Raw genomic sequence first — 16,242 nt, 5'->3', positions numbered from 1 at the left:
TCTTGTAACAAACTAAGCACAAATCAACAGAATGACCGAACTTCTGAAAAGAACTGCAATGAGTGCATCAATTAAATCACTAAACTATCATACATTCCTGGGACGCCACGCAACCAATACCCGACACTAAAAGGCTCATTTGTCACCGACTCATCCCATCATAATTTCCTGAACGCCTTCTACAAATAAACAAATTACAGCGTGACTAACTCTAGTGAATACACACAGACCTCGCCCCAGGGATCCTGCTGATGGTGAAAACTGTCCCCAAATCAGTTTGGCAACAACATGGTCCATTCCCATACACAAAAGGCACTGGGAAGGCCAGCGATAACCTCTTTCTTTTGTTCCTCAGCAAGTCTCAATGGGTTCACTACTAGCTTTGGAATTGGAAGTTCAATTAAAACATCACTAAATATAAATTTGAAATTAGTACTTCCAAAAAAACGTGCAAGCGAACGAAAAAATATCGTGCAGCATGAAAGCCTCACAAGGGTCCGAAATCATTAACTCTATCAATGTATCAATAACAGCTGAAAAGCACCAAAGTACATATTTAGAAGACGTTAGCTTCAGCCTTGACTGGCTTGTTCCGGAAGTGCACGCATCAGCTTTCAAAGTGCCTCCCCTGTGGCATTTTAATTGAACGACAGCTTCAAGTTGGCATTTCCAGAAAACTCAAGCCGTTACCAAAGTCCAATCTACTACTGCAATCTTGTCAGAGACTTAAACAATTAACTACCTTAACTATTCAGCAAACTGCAGAACGCGGCTGCAAGCTGACGTCGGTAATGGCTATGCAAATTGGACCAAAATCAGATGACAAAATACAGCATTCAGAGGTGCTCAAGGAATTTAAACGTGTTCACCTCGAACCCACCTGTCACCACATACCCGTGCCGCAGGTCACGCGCTACATTACTGTGTGCAAAATTAACCACTGAAAGAACTACGTGGCTCTATCTGTGTGACGTGTCATCTACTGCCTGCAAAGCCAGAATGGATAGCTTGCAGATTTAACCTGTTGGGGTTACCTGTATGGTTCTGAATATCTGTAATGAGTAAAGCATTCGTGTGTGCTTTTTTCACTGAAGTAAGTGTGGGGGCAGGAGCTGTGGTCGACAAAAGGTCAATGTGCCGCACAATCCCAGGCTCCCATTTGGCGCCAATTACTTCCGCCCGTTAATGTGTCCCGAGGAGCTGCTTCCAAGAGGCTGGAAACGCTGCTGGTGATCGCTGTAGTTGGCAGGCCTTATCGGTCCAGCCAGGAGGGGTCTCCCACTCCTTAGCGTTTCCTTGCATTGGTGGCCACTGCACAAAGGGCAAGGCAAAGACAATTGTGGTAGCGCCATAAAGTCCTGTCCCCTTTGAGATGAAGGGGCAGCCGGCAAGCATCAGGCCCAGCTCTAACCCTGTGGCAGAGGTGAGGGAGCCAGAAGATGTGCAGAGGCAGAGCAGCTGGGGTTGTTAATTTCAGCTGCCCTGGGATGTCCGGGGGGAGGAGTCAGCTAAAGGAGCTGTTATGGTGAGCTCTGGTGGGGAGAAGTTGTACTGCGTTTCACGCTACCAAAGGACCCTTGCCCAGCTTGAGGTGCCCTTGAAGGACTGACCCAGAACTGAACACAGATTTAGCCTCTGGCCTCCCAACCAAGAGGATTCCATGACCGACTGGAAGGAAAACAATGAGAAATGATTTGTGCCGGAGATGGAAACCACAAGAAGGAAGAGAGGCATACACTGGTGGATAGGGCAGAGAGAGTACACAGAACTCCCAAACGGTGAAAGACCCTATTAGACACTATGACCAATTTATAAGCGGATTTAATTGTTAAAATGACAAACACTCAGGCAGCAGGGGAATGATGAAGCATAAGCTGGAGGAGAAGGGAGCGGGGGTGTTCAGGGAGAATAAAGGATGCTGAGCAAGACCTGGAAAAAGGAGCACACAAAGTCAATCAATATAGCAGAGAAACAGACCGCTATGCATCAAGCCACAGTGAAAAATCTGCTCTCCTTCAAAAGATGCAATAAAAGGCATAGTGAAATTGGATGCCAGGCTGTAGTTTCTTGACAAGAGGAAGGAGATCAAATCAAGGTGCTGGGTATCCTCTGGTCAATCTGAACAGTCATTTGACAAAGTAATGGACAAAATAATGTGCCAATTGCTGGCCCTCCAGGCTGGACCAGACCAAGTGAAATGTGCATAAAGACTGCCTTCGAAGAGTCTGAGGGACAACCGTGAAGATCGTGGTGCTGCAAGTGAGGTGGTGAAGGTGGCCTCCTCGTGCTTTCTAAAGTTCAGGAAGAAAATGTATTAGCAGCGATGTGTTGAATATTGCATTGGGTAGATAGGGTTTCTATTCTTTCATGACCTGCCTCCACATACACTACAAAGGAAGAGACAACTACCGGCAGTGAAGGGGGCAACGAAGGGGAGGGGTTTGACTACTTCAGTGGGTTTACCAGTGCAGTTCAGATGGGAGCACCACAGGGAGTGCTATGCTTTTACTAAATCAAAATCTGCAAAAGCCTTCCTGAATTATTTACTGGCACACTCAGAATGAGCTCGGCTTAACTGGAGTTATTTTGGTGCGTGGCCGGCACTGCTGGCGTAGCATGGATTAGTGGGGTCCTGACAATCGCAACCAGTATTCTTCTCCGGGAGGAGGGTAATGGTGGATTTTAAAGGATGAAGTGTAAGTGGTGAACTGTGTCTGTGTTTCCTTTTCTATGCCTCCCTGCTTTGCCTCTTCCTTTCCCTTTCCTTTTTGAGCCCATCATGGATGAATGTGGACAGACAAACATTTTCCTTAGGAAAAAAATCTGTTTATGGTGTATGACGTTGGCTGGGTTAATTATCAGCATTTGGGCATATATTGTTTTGTAATTTGAGCTCCGTGGTGTAGTTTATCTGATACAGTTGAACTAAAACATTTTAAACCATAAATTCAGTGTTGAATTCACATTCATTAGTCTATCTTTTTACCGTCTTCACACCTGATGTGACCAAACTGAAAATTCTGACCAAAACAGTGGTTTTCATTGCATTTTACACAGTTTAAATTAAGGCGTGAAATCAACAACAGTCATAGAACCTACATTTTTTTTCAACTTTGTAAACTTTCATTTACACACTTACAGTTCATAACTCTTGAAACTAAATAAAACGGTCTCAAATAGCACCAGGAATCACCTAGACTATTACTGAATGTATTCTAATCAGAAGGAGAAAAGAAAATAGAAATATGCCGCACAGGGACTGATAGTCAATTAGAAATCTGTAAAATCCATGGCCGGTGAATTAATTTTTAAGGCCTTTTGGGTACTGGCTAAACCAGTTATAGGCTTGGCTCCACTTGACTGGGTACACTCCAACACCAAAAACTGTTTTAGGACATAAAGATTAAAGGTACTTCATGTTTCCCTAGAAGCCATTCCGCCACTGGATTGTGACAGTCTTGGATCAACCCTTTAATAACATGCGCTTGATGAATACTGGACTCACTGATATAATTTCTAATCAGTTTTAAGTTATCAAAATCAGCACCCCAGATGCAGATGTCGATTTATACCCAGAGTTCCTCTCTCAGTATGTGTAACAGGAAAGAGTTCTACTTTTCTGCCATTAAGCCATTCAGCTATTCACAGGGCACACAAATAACAAACAAATCTGCCTAAAATGTTTCTTAGCCCTCCATGTGCCGATATTGAGCACTGACCTGACGCGGATCCCAAGAAGCACACAACAGCAATAAACCAGCCGAGATCCAAAATTGAAAGTACGTGGATTCCCATCACAACTAACCACAAACAAAATCAGTTCACTTCCTTACCATCTCCAAACCCTTGTACAATACTAGGCCTAGAGAAGATTTGAATTATGCGGGAGCGATAAGTGTAATTGTGTATTACTCTTGTGACACAAAATTAACACATTTAGGATAATTTGGAGCAAAAAAGCCTACAGCAAAAGCACAGGAACAGAGCACAAGCAGCTGCTACTGTTCAAGTTGTGTTGCATTTAGCACTGTATTTCTAGTGCAAAAATGCATCCTTGAGACGAGGGCGAATTTTACTGTAAGAAAATATCGCTAAATGCCGGGTTATGCTCCTCACGTAATTGCTTATAATTTTACTGTAATTTCCTGTAATTACACCACAGTAAATTACTCAAGTTACACCCACACCTATACAATACCAACATCACCAAGAAAACACTCAACAGGAGATTTGTTCTTGCAATTTAGTTGCTTATCTTGCATCCCAGAGAAGTGGGTCTACTCGAGGCTTCTACCCTTGACCATAAATAATGCCTGGTAGTAATAACTAGTCTTCCAATGTCTCATCTCTTAACTTGCTGTAATATGTAACTAAGTGTAATGTATATGTAGTAGTGCTATACAGCATGCTGTGTAGTTCTTTTAAAGAGGCAACATTGATTAAAAAGAGCGAGGAGTCACCCCCTTAAAAAAAAAAAAAAAAAAAAAAATGTTTACAAGCATTGGCCATTAGGCCCGGCTTTAATATGCTAACGCAGGCAAAGTCCAGTTGTGCAAGTCTGTGGTTGTATGTGTTGGTACTTTAAAGCAAGATCTGGCTTTGTGCCTGGTGAATGAAATGCTGCAGATCTTATACAAAGCATATTGTGCAAAGCGTTAGACAACAATACTCAACTGTTATGTGCATTTTAATTGAGATATGACGCTTATAAGGAAGGGCATCGTGTGACCTCCCATTTACTTAAGTATTCAGTACCAAGAACGTACAGCTCTGCACGCGCACGCATGCACATATGAACAGAAACAGAAGTATAAAACACACATGCAAGGGGATCACGTAGCAGAGATGAAGTGGAAAAGACCAGGCCCACATCTGCAGGAAAAGGAAGTGCAATGGAGGCAGAGCAAGCCGTGAGGTCAGAGGGGGAGGGAAGCACACAGATAGGCAGCAGGTATCACAAGCATTGGCACAGCCAATAGGTCTCTCCTATGTAAAAGCTATTGGCTTTGTCATGTTGCTTACCAGCGTGGTTGCGGTTCAGCATGGCTAAAAGTTAGTGGCATAGAGTGGAATGGTGAAGAATGGAGTAGGGTGTTGTATAGTTGAGTGGCAGTGTGTGTCCTGTGTTGGAGTGGTACAGTATGGAGTCGTGTAGAACGGCATATACTGGAGTGGCATAAAGTTAAGTGGACTGGTTAGAGTTCACTGGAGTAGACTGCTGCAGAGTAGAGTGGCATAGAGTGCAGTAGCATTGAATTCAGCAGAGTACAATGCAGCATCATAGAATGCAGTGGCGCAGATTAGAGTGGTGCACAGAAGAGTGGGGTGGTGCACAGAAGAGTGGGGTGGTGCACAGAAGAGTTCAGTGGTGCAGAGTAGGGTGACAAACTAGAGTGAAGTGGCGTAGAGTGAAGTGTAAAGTATAGTGTCATCATAGACAGTGGCATAGAGTGGTGCTGAGTAGAGTAGCATAGACTAGTGTAGAGTATAGTGCCATGGAGTGCAGTGGCGCAGAGTGGAGTAGTGCAGAGTAGGGTGGCATAGAGTTCAGCGGCAGAGACTGCAATGTTGCAGAGTACTATCAGAGTGCAGTAGTGTAGAGGGGAGCAGTGTCAGACAGCAGTGGCATATAGTACAGTGGTGTAGAGTGAAGTAACAAAGAGTAGCATTGGCGGAGAGTGCAATGGTTAAGAGTGGAGTGGTGTAGAGTGGTACAGAGTGCAGTGGTGTAGATTGCTTTAGATTAGAGTGGAGTGGTGAATGCTAGAGTGCAGTTTCGTAGAGTGGCAGAGTGTAATGGCGTACAGCAATGTGGCACAGAGTGCAGTGGTGCAGACTAGATTAGAGTGGCGTACAGTGGATTGGTGTAGAGTGCAGGGGCACAGAGTCGAGTGTTACAGAGTAAAGTGCATTGGTGTATGTTTTGGCATAGAGTGCAGTGGCTGAGAGTGCAGGGTTGCAGAGTAGCGCAGAGTTCAATGGCGTAGAGTGGAGTTGTGGAAAGTAGAGTGGTGTGGCCTAGACTGGAGAGGTGTGGAATGCAGTGGTGAAGAGAGCAATGCTGTATAGTAGAGTGACGAAGAGTACATTGGCATAGAGTAAAGTTATACAGGGTGAGTAGAGAGGCATAGCGTGAAGTGGCGTACATTGGAGTGGTACAGAGTGCTGTGGAGTAATGTAAAGTGGAGTTGTGGCGAGTAGAGTTCAGTGGTGTGGGGGTGGTGGAGACAAAAGTGCAATGGCATAGAATGGAGTATTCATCGTGAGGTAGCACACTGCCATTACAGACAACACATATTCAATTGAAATAACCATTACATTTGCACACACATATAGTTTTACTATTAAAACAATACAGTGCACAGACAAAAATGTGTGGAAATTGCATCACCTAGTTTGATTCATTTTGATCATATAAAAGTATTTGTTACCAACACACTTGAGAAATAACAAAAAATGTGCTTCATTTGTGCGTTCATAATTCTGATATATTCTGAAATATTTACACAGTTCATTTAAATGCTGTTGTGTGCTAGAAAGAAAACTCTTTCCTACTCTTTCAGTATCCAGCAAAATTGTTGCATAAATCCTCTCACTTTGAAGACAGAGAAAGAAAAGTAAACAAGTGTCCTTGGAAGACCGCGCCTGACATTTGACCTTGGTCTTTGAATGCACAGAAAATGTGACAAGATAAGAACAAGATTTAAAGACCTTTAAGCAATAGCAGTTTGTGGAAGGAAACAGAAAACACGGTTTATGCAAAGGAGGAGAAAAAAAGTGAACCTGGAGAGCCTAAAGCAAATAAGGCTAGCAAATGTAAAGTCAGAATGTGTGAGTTACCTACAATAACCCCAGTGATAATCAACAAGCGGAATGCATTCCTAGGTCAACTTTCTTAAAGTTCCCCAAATCTCTTTATTTTTTAGGCTGCAACCTAAAAAGTAATGGGCCAGGGAGGAATAAGGGAGGGGAGGAGGGACACAGGTGGGGATTAGCCAACAAAGAAACACGGAGGAATAGGGGAGGGGAGGAGGGACACAGGTGGGGATTATCCAACAAAGAAAACATTTTCAAGGCAGTGAACAGGTGGAAAGTAGGCTAAAAAGAAAATGAGGTGAGGACACGCAAGGGATCAAGCAGAAGAGGAAACCGCTCTGGAGAAGCAGAATTGTAAGAGAAGCGCACTGTATTTGGAAAGGAGTGGTGCCTGAACTGGCGGTTATTTTACGGTCAGGCTTGTGTCGAATTGAGACCATGAGTAATACACTTCCTGTAGGACTCGTGGTGTTTTCAGCAGGCAGGAGTGGAGTTTCACCGAAATAACCTGGGCTTTGTTTGAGGCCCACAGGCAGTACTGCTGAATTTAAACATGGTGGGCACCTGAGCACATAATGACCATTAAGTTCAGACAAAGCTGGTTTCCAGCATGGATTCCTTGTGATACATGCACACTGTGCCCAGCAGCAGACACTGGGAAAGCTGAGAGTATACTGCTCTGAGTGAAGTGCTACCAGGGCCGAATGGACGACATATTCTGATAAGCAGGGCCACTGGAATTATACAGCAGAAAAGGACCAAATTATGTGGCAGAGTTGACTAAATCAGGCAGCAAGAAAAGGCAAACTAGGTGGTACATTTTCTGATAATATTACTTCAATAATGTTGTCATTTTTACACGTTAATATTGTCTGCGAAATGATTCCCGTTTTAGTACCAATTTAACACCCACATTCAAAAATAAGTAAATGAAAGGTGACACCTTAACCTTTTGAAGGGCCTTACAGTGCACAGGAAGGTGTCGCCATGCCATCTGTTTAGCAACGTTTGATCTGTTTGAGCGAAAAACAATTTTCTATTTCGTTAATATCAATAGACCATGCAGCAGATGATGGATCATGTGTCAAATCTATAATTATGCTAAAAGCCCGGCGGGCGAAGAATACCATAATTCCTTTGACCCTGCTGTTAAGGGAGGTTTGGTGAGGATGGAAATTAGTGAGTAGGGCCAGACCATGTAAATGATGAGCACTCTAAGAAACCACACTTTTCTTTTCTTCATATCACAGTTATGTAATTTTAAATCGTGCTGTGCAACAAAACTCCCAAGAGCAAAAAAGTGCTATCAAGATTTGAAGTAAAAACAAGTCTTTGAATTTTCCGAATTTTCCTTTAAGTGATTTGAAGCTCACAAAAATGGGTACGTTTGATTGCTTTTGTCAGTCTGTTCAAGTCTTTACTATCGTTTATCCTTTACGTTTGTGCATTCTCGGTTACTTCTGTTGCAGAGTTTTGATTCTTAAAATATCCCCAGACCAGATTTGGTTCTATTTAGCAGCGTTGGCAGATAAAAGCTCAAATCAGAAGCTCAGAATACACGTGCCTCATGTTTATGATGAATATTTTCTTAAAGTGCATCCACCCACCAGAATACCTTTTTAGATACAGAAGGATAACAGTGCCTTGTTCTGTGCGAGCTCGTGCTTATTAATTCAGCTAACTCGGTTGTGGGCCCTATTTACAAATACACTTCCGGGTTGAAAACCGAGGCCGAATTCTGCCTCTAATCCAATTCCACCATCCCTCTCTGCTGGGCGTGCATATTCTTCCCCATATCCCCCCGGCACGCGCCACCCTGTTAGTTACTGCCACTAGCAGAATCCACACCAATAAGCCTTCTCTTAGAAAGGTTTATTGTTGTATGCAAGCACGTTTATTTCATTTTTACCAGTCATAACAGCTACAAAGTCAACTGCTATGCTTCAAACATGGCTGCTGTGAAATATATTTTGCTTCCATCAAAGGTGTTCGGTAATCTTGTAATCGGGCTGTAATAAACTAGACTCTATCAACCATATTTGGCTGATGTTAGAAGCTCAATATTCAGATTTGTAATTCAGTATTATCTAGAACAGTTCAAGAACCCTGTTTGCTCCCTCTGGAGGATCGAAGCATCCCATATTCAAGGATAAACATCCCTGAAACATGAGAAGCATTCAGTGCCACCGCCCACTTTTCGTTTCACTTCCGTCCAATGCTCCCACCCATCCTCAGCTGAGGTCATGATTTATGTGATGTGACTTTGCTATGGACCGGGGCGCTGGGAACACTGACTAGCGTCACTCCTCGCCTCTCTCTCCACCATGGCCTGGAGTGACCTTTTGGTTATCTCGCTCACCTTGGGGGGGATTGAGTTTTGCACCCCTGAAGCAATGTAGTCTCATACATTCTCTGAATGAAGTCGCCAGAAAGCAGAGTACCAGGTTCCATATGGGACTTAACGTCCCTCCCAAAATCTTGCATGTATATGGTCAATTTTTCCACTGAGATATGTCACATTTTATATAGCCAGTCATCTGCAGTTGGAAGTCTCTTGCCTAACTGAAAACCATCTTCTTGCATGCTTGGCTGCAAACAGAGTTTGCCCACTTTGCTGTGTAATTGGTAGTTGTTTACAATCGGGCATCCCTGAAGGCAAACTTTTTGCTCCCAGGTAAATCAGTATCCTAAATAATATCAGCCACAAACAACACCTCTTACCAAAATGTTGTCAACTTTGGACACTTTCCCGATGTATTTTGAAGGGTTTAACACCAGCACAAAAGCAGCTTGTATATAAATTCTCTCCTTGCTCATCTTACCCTTTTGTGCACCCTTAATAACACTGCCCTGCACCCTCCGGTTTTCCTTGTACAGTGATCTGCCTTACTACCACTAGGAGAATCCCAGTGTTGTACTTGATGATAATTCACATGGGTCGGGTTCAGGGAGTTGGAAGTCTGGCTGCATCTGCTCAAGTAGTTTGCCGGTGTGAGGTTTGATTCCTATTGATGGTTAAGGGGGTTGGGGAGGACAAAGTTCTTTACTAAAATGACCTTATCTCACGTTGCTCTAGTCACCCTCATAACTGCAGAGTTGGAAATCCACACGAGTCTTAGAACCCCTGCAGAGCTTAGCAAGTTTACATAGAGCGTTAGTGGGTGTTAAGGGGCCATAAAATACCGCCATGTTTATCCATCTCTATCCGACACCACTCGATCAAAAATTGCATGTGAGGTTGCTCAAAACAATGGAGTATGTCGGGTACTCCCAGACCTCCCAGTTTCAATGACATCATCATGTTTCCCAGGCACCCTTGGACAATAATGGGTAAAAATGCTTTTGTGTTGGCGCATCAGGGGTTAAACTGATTTGAAGTACCTGCATGATAACAAATCTTACGATTCATTTAATTTCTGTTGAAAGTCAATTTTATTACTAGCTGTAACACAAACCTTGATACCAATTAGTTGTAAAAAAAACAACAACAAAAAAAAAACACAATTAAACGTTGATAGTCAAGAGGGACAAAAAGCTACAAAAAGTTCAAGAGGTATGAGGAGATCAGAGGCACAGCACCCCTGTAAGCAACAAGCAGTGCAGCACTCACATTTTGAATTATAGCTTTCCCAGTGCTCAGATTGTTCTATTCATATTTCCAGTTAAAGAGATGCAAATGATGCAGGCTAGGTTGGCTCAACTGAGGTTGGAGTTCTAGGGATAGGGGGAGTCTGTTCTAATTTGATAATGTCAGAAAACTGCACTTTTGCGAGAGGTTTTGAAATTCTTAAATATTAGTGTGAATGCTTCCCTGGTGAGACATTTCAGAATGGTAAGGAGGAGTACGTCTTCCACGATTGTTGGCCCAAAAGCACAGAAAACAGTTACTAGAACTGCTATTGAAAGTGTCTTAATAGTGAAATATTTGAGTACATTGTATTGAAGCTTAGATGATAGTGAGGCAACAGTCACTGTGTCTTCTAGTATTGCAATTGTTTTGTCCAAAAATGTGCTGATGGCTTGCGCTTGTTTGTTGAGCATAGTGGAGGCACAAATAGCCAATATCATGGAGGGTTTTTGTTAGTCTCTAAATATTGTGTTACCAAGCGCAATCATGTGCATTTCTAGCCTTGTTCTACACTTTATGTTAACCATTCTCGCACAAAGATGTTGGAATGGCGCATGTATACAACAAAGGGAGACAGCAAAGTCAATCAGCGGTTTTGTTAATTTTGAATAATTCATATCAAGTAAGTAAAATAATGAGTAATTAATTAGTACACACGTAACACACATTGTATCCTCTCAATCCTCACACCAGGTAGCAATTCTGCTTTGCACTGACCCTTTCAACACCACTCTCCTTAATGACCTGGATCCACTCTTAGGTGCTTCGACTCATCAATAGCATAGGAAAAGCCATCATAAAGTGACGCCTTTGGGGGTTATGGCACCTCACTAACTTATTGCTCTGCATGATATTCCACAGAACAGAATTCAATTGGCACCCCATAAAGATTATTCAATTTAAACAAAAAATGTTAATTCAAAACGTCAATGAATTTGTTGGTGTGGATTTTGACAGAGCAGCTTTCAAACAGATATACTGTCTCTAAACTATGTATAGTGGTATTGGGTCTGCCTCCTTAAAATATTGTTTTTTTTCAATCAGTCTTTTTCAGCCATTGGCTTGAGATTGTCAATCATGCCTTGATTCGGTCCAGTGTTTTATTTCTATCCCATTTAGTAGTATGTGCTGTTTGTATGCACAGTTCCACCTTGAACAAAGCACTTGCACTGCCCAGTGTGTCATGCTCATTGTTGTCAAGCCTGCGTCACTCTGTATTTCTCCCACTCTTCTTTTCTACAAGTTGCTCCACGTTCCTTCCTCCACCCTCCTTCCCACGTTTTGCTCCATGTTGCCCATTTATTTGAGTTCACTGCTTCCACCTCCTCGCCCCTTTGGCCTCTTTACAAATCACTTCTCCCGGATAGTGATTCCAGTCCCTTCTCTCCCCGTCATCTCTTCTGCCTTCCTACCTGTTCTCTCTCCATCTCTCTGCCTGGAGGACCAGTCACTTGACATGCACAGAGCTGCAGGTGAACATTCATTACAGTCCTCTTTTTGTGTGCATGTGAAATTAAGTCGGCAAGGGGCACTACATTAGTTCTTTGTTCCTTTCGATGGCACAGAAACAATAGCTGGACTTGAATGTTTCTTTCACATCCTAGATTCTGTTCACATGGAAACAAAAAGAGGATTGCAATGAAAGCAAGGGCGGTTCTACTACAGACCACCTTTTGTTTCTTAGATGTGTTTGGCTTTAATGAGCTAACCCTAGTGTCGTTGATAATATTTTTCACTACGTACACTTACTTATAATGAGCTTACAGAGTATTTTCCTGTCCAGGGTTCTTGGTTCAGGATGCTCTCAAAATGCCTCTTTAATAATACTACCTCACAATCCACGATGCACTTTAGGTTATACTGTGCTCTTTACAAAAGCCTCATAAAAAGGTTTTTATGTCCTATATTGAAATCTGCGAATATCAGGCAACACCAGTTAGCATTATTCTTTTTAAAGCAACTTGGTTCTGTTGAATTAGGTATGACTGTCTTGAATTATATCAGATGCGCACTGAACATTAGACGAAACTACATGAATTGATCCGCACTGATGTAATGTTTTAAGTGATTGTATTTTTTTATCTAAATGTTGAGAATTTTAAATGGTTTTATGATGTAGTTATTTATCGGCGTTTTATGGTCTAAATTAGACCCAAATGAACTTTTTTTTTTTTTTTTTTTTTTAATATAACAGAGGCCTCGGAAGTTTGCCTATCAAAGAAAAAAGAAAATATAAACGGGGCTGCTTTTGCAATATAACATACAGGCTTTTATGTATGGGCAACATAATGAACAACCTGGTCCCCTCCTGAAGGCGAAACAGGAAACATTACTGGAAAACAAGCACATTTGTTGCGTTGCTAAATGTGCGTTTTCACCTCTCAAGCTTACCACCGCCTTTAATAAGATAAAATGGAGGCTGAAATGTAACCTAAATAATAGTCTCTTGAACATCCAACGTTTGCTCTTAAAAACACAGTTTGTGATTAGTTGATAGCAGGATTGATGGATATCCTTGGAGGTTTCAAAAGCTAAAGCGATAACCATCCGGACACAGTTTTTCGCAAGTCAATGGAATTTAATCACCACCAGAGAAATATCATTTTAAGACCTGCTTTTTCTCCACTTCCATTACAGATTAATTCCATATTACAAAATGGCACAGAGAAAAAGAAATCCTATACAATGTTCGACACTACTGACCTGTTTTTCTCGTCACTCTCTCACCAACATAGTCAAATCACACGTGACTCACTCGTGAGGTGAATCAGTCTTTAGAAGAGTATCACAAATTCGCAGAAAAAAGTTGCTGAATGGTGAACGATTTGAAAACGGAGGGCCCGATTTAGATTTTAGCGGATGAAATACTCTGCTACAAACATAACGGATATCCTGTCCGCCGTATTACAATCACCATAGGATATAATGGGATCGTAATACATTTGTGATGGAGTATCTAAATCAGGCCCAGAGTTTAAGGTACTGAAAGTAGTTTTTCAGTTCTGAGAGCCAAAAAGTTAATTTTTGATCCTTGGGTTGCCGGTATGTCATTGTTTTGGTTGCAGGTTGCATATCTTAGTGCATGCATACCTGCCAGGGTCTAAATGTTTATGATGCACATTTAATTTTAATGCTGGGCTCAGATGAGCAATCACTGAGCTGAAGTGATGACTAGTTTATGTGGCAAGAATGTAATAAGGCAAAACGAATGCAAATCATCAACTACAGACACTTGCAGCACTTTCTTTTTTTTTTTTTTTACCTCAAACATTTGAATTTTTCCATATATTTTCATAACATGGTGCATTTGCATAATCTGAAACTGCTGCCTGTGGTCTTTGGTTTCGATTATTGCAATCATTTTGTGCTGCAGTTGAGTAAACATTCAGCCTATGAAGCACTTTCGTGGAGCCAGGCTACACCAGGTTTGGCTTCATAAGAGGTCTGACTGCAGACGCTCTGGAGGCGAAAGGGTGCTGTCTTCCGACTCCCACAGACTTGCTCTCTGGCCAGCCCCATTACTACTTCAATAGTATCATGAATTCAGACTGTCATGTTCTACTTCTCTTTCCTCCCTGGTCTACCCCCTTCCTTCTCATGACCCCCTCCTATTTCCACAGCACTACACCATAAGTCCAACACAGCACATACATTCTATGGAGCAGGCGATCATAGAGCACAAAACATATAATCCGCCACAAAGATACAAATTACATTAAAATTGAAGACAGGCTGGTGAAACACTTAGATCAATGGTAATATTTTATCTTGATAAAAATGTGATCAGAAGCAGCACTTTACCCCTCGCAGATTTCTCTTCCCCCCATTTGTGGAGAGATGGAGCTGCTTTCATGTTGGTTAATTCCTTATTTCCAAGGTTCTTGTTAGGCCACCCACTTCTCACAACGCAGATCAGACTAACCGTGATTATGGTCAACTGATCATCTTAAGGGAGGATACAAGTCCTCCAGATACAGCAGTACTTTTATTAACATTTTCCAGTCTGTGTAGTCTTCCATCAGACATCTGTGGCCCTTCAGGGCTGAACCTTTTCAAGACTCACTCAATGTGGGATGGCTTTAGAGCATTCAATATCAGTCATACCAGACCCACAATTTATTTCTCATTTACACTTGGATCTCAAATGCCATGACTATCTTGATCGACATATAAGTAAACCAGAGATATACCATTTTCTCCCCGCAGCTAGGTTAAGCACTGTCGTCTGTGTATTAGAGCATGCTAGGGAGGCTGAAAAAGAGTTGTGTGTCTACAGTTGCTCAGAGTAGCATTCTGTGTTGCATGAAAGTTATTTGTGAGATGTTAAATGCGACCAGTCCATCTATGAATCGGAAAAGCTGGTTGTTGATGTAGAGATCACCCATCAACCTGCATCCACCTAAGCTCGAGCACTTAACAGTGATGTCTTTCACTACCCTTTCAAAACTTGGGGAGGGTCCAAGTTGGTGCCCCAGGTGCTAATGTGGTAGTGTCACACATTCAGGGGGTGCCACTTGGATCAAATGGACTGGCAAAGAAAAGGGGGGGGGGGTATCCTATAACCCTTGCCTGCTTAGGATACCAACTACACACTATCCACACAAAATATTAGCAGGAAAGGGATACATTCAAATAATTACACCTAAACCAATAATAACTCTTGGTTCAAAAGGGAGAAAATATTTCCCATATTTATTTAATTTAATCATACGCAGCAGCAACAGAATCAAAGGAACAATGCCTACCTATAAACTAATAATCCTCAAGTGAGCCTATATACAATTATCTCTGCACAAATACATAAATAACAGACTTATAAAACAAACAGTGCATATAATATAAAAACAAATGTCCTACTCCAACATTTGAGAAGTTGGTCACCACAAAACAATACACGTAGTGATCACAAATAACATGGTACCAAAGGTCTTGCACCCAGCTGTATACTACCTCATAACTTATTTGAAAAAGGTAGTAAGTAGTGCTTTACAACTTCATTGAAAATCAATTCACTTTTTCAGACTCCTTGGACCCATTCAAAATATGTCGACGCGTTTCGGCCTAACAACTTAAGGCCTCATCAGGACTGTTGGAGAACAATGGCATCACTCTAAAAATTGAAACAATACATTAAAAACAGTTACATCACACCGACCTTATCACCAATTCACACCAAAAGTGCCTATTATCTAATCCAAGCTACCCTTTTCTTTAATTTAAACTAACACAAATAGATCTTTCATTGACAACTCCAAATTGTTCTTTCAACACCAGTATTCATGCCTTCGTAATTGCTCTACACACTGTGACATTACCGATTTGTCCAAAAAACAAAGGTGCACAGTCAGATGGTTCAAATTACTGAGCATGCACCCATGCACCATCAGTGTATAACACAGGTAAAAATTCATACCTTTCCTTCTATGGAGCAAGCGCCTAAATTGTAGTACTCAATTCCCGAGTGCTATAAATCGTATCAAAAAAGGGGATGCACAAACCAAAATTCATTAGCCCATATCTCCGTGAACATTTTGTCATCCGACAAGGATTATGCCAACAATTGATTCGCATCTTACCTATTTACTTGTACTACTCGTCTTACAGGCCAGCAGTTTATTAACGAGGCATTCTGTAGACGACAAAATGAAAATTCAAAGTGTTTTATAGTCGGTCTACGTATATGTAGCCCAACATCTAACGATAGGTAATCGTAAGCTATAGACACTTACTTCTCAGGTAATGCCGATCTGCAGTAGTAAGCGCTCTTCCGTACAGCGCTGATCAAGATTTTCCGTGAG

The 16,242-nt window shown here is 41.9% G+C and overlaps 1 protein-coding gene across 11 annotated transcripts in view; it reads right to left on the bottom strand.

The window, feature by feature from the left end:
• The window catches only part of CTBP1 (C-terminal binding protein 1), a 1,451,962-nt gene that overhangs the window by 262,562 nt on the left and 1,173,158 nt on the right, over positions 1 to 16,242 (bottom strand). The gene's annotated exons all lie outside the window — the stretch shown is intronic.

Source organism: Pleurodeles waltl, chromosome 1_2 (genome assembly GCF_031143425.1).
Source record: "Pleurodeles waltl isolate 20211129_DDA chromosome 1_2, aPleWal1.hap1.20221129, whole genome shotgun sequence".
In the NCBI taxonomy this organism is placed as follows: Eukaryota; Metazoa; Chordata; class Amphibia; order Caudata; family Salamandridae; genus Pleurodeles; species Pleurodeles waltl.
The sequence above is the reverse complement of the archived record's forward strand: the minus strand, read 5'-3'. Positions and strand labels throughout refer to the sequence as shown.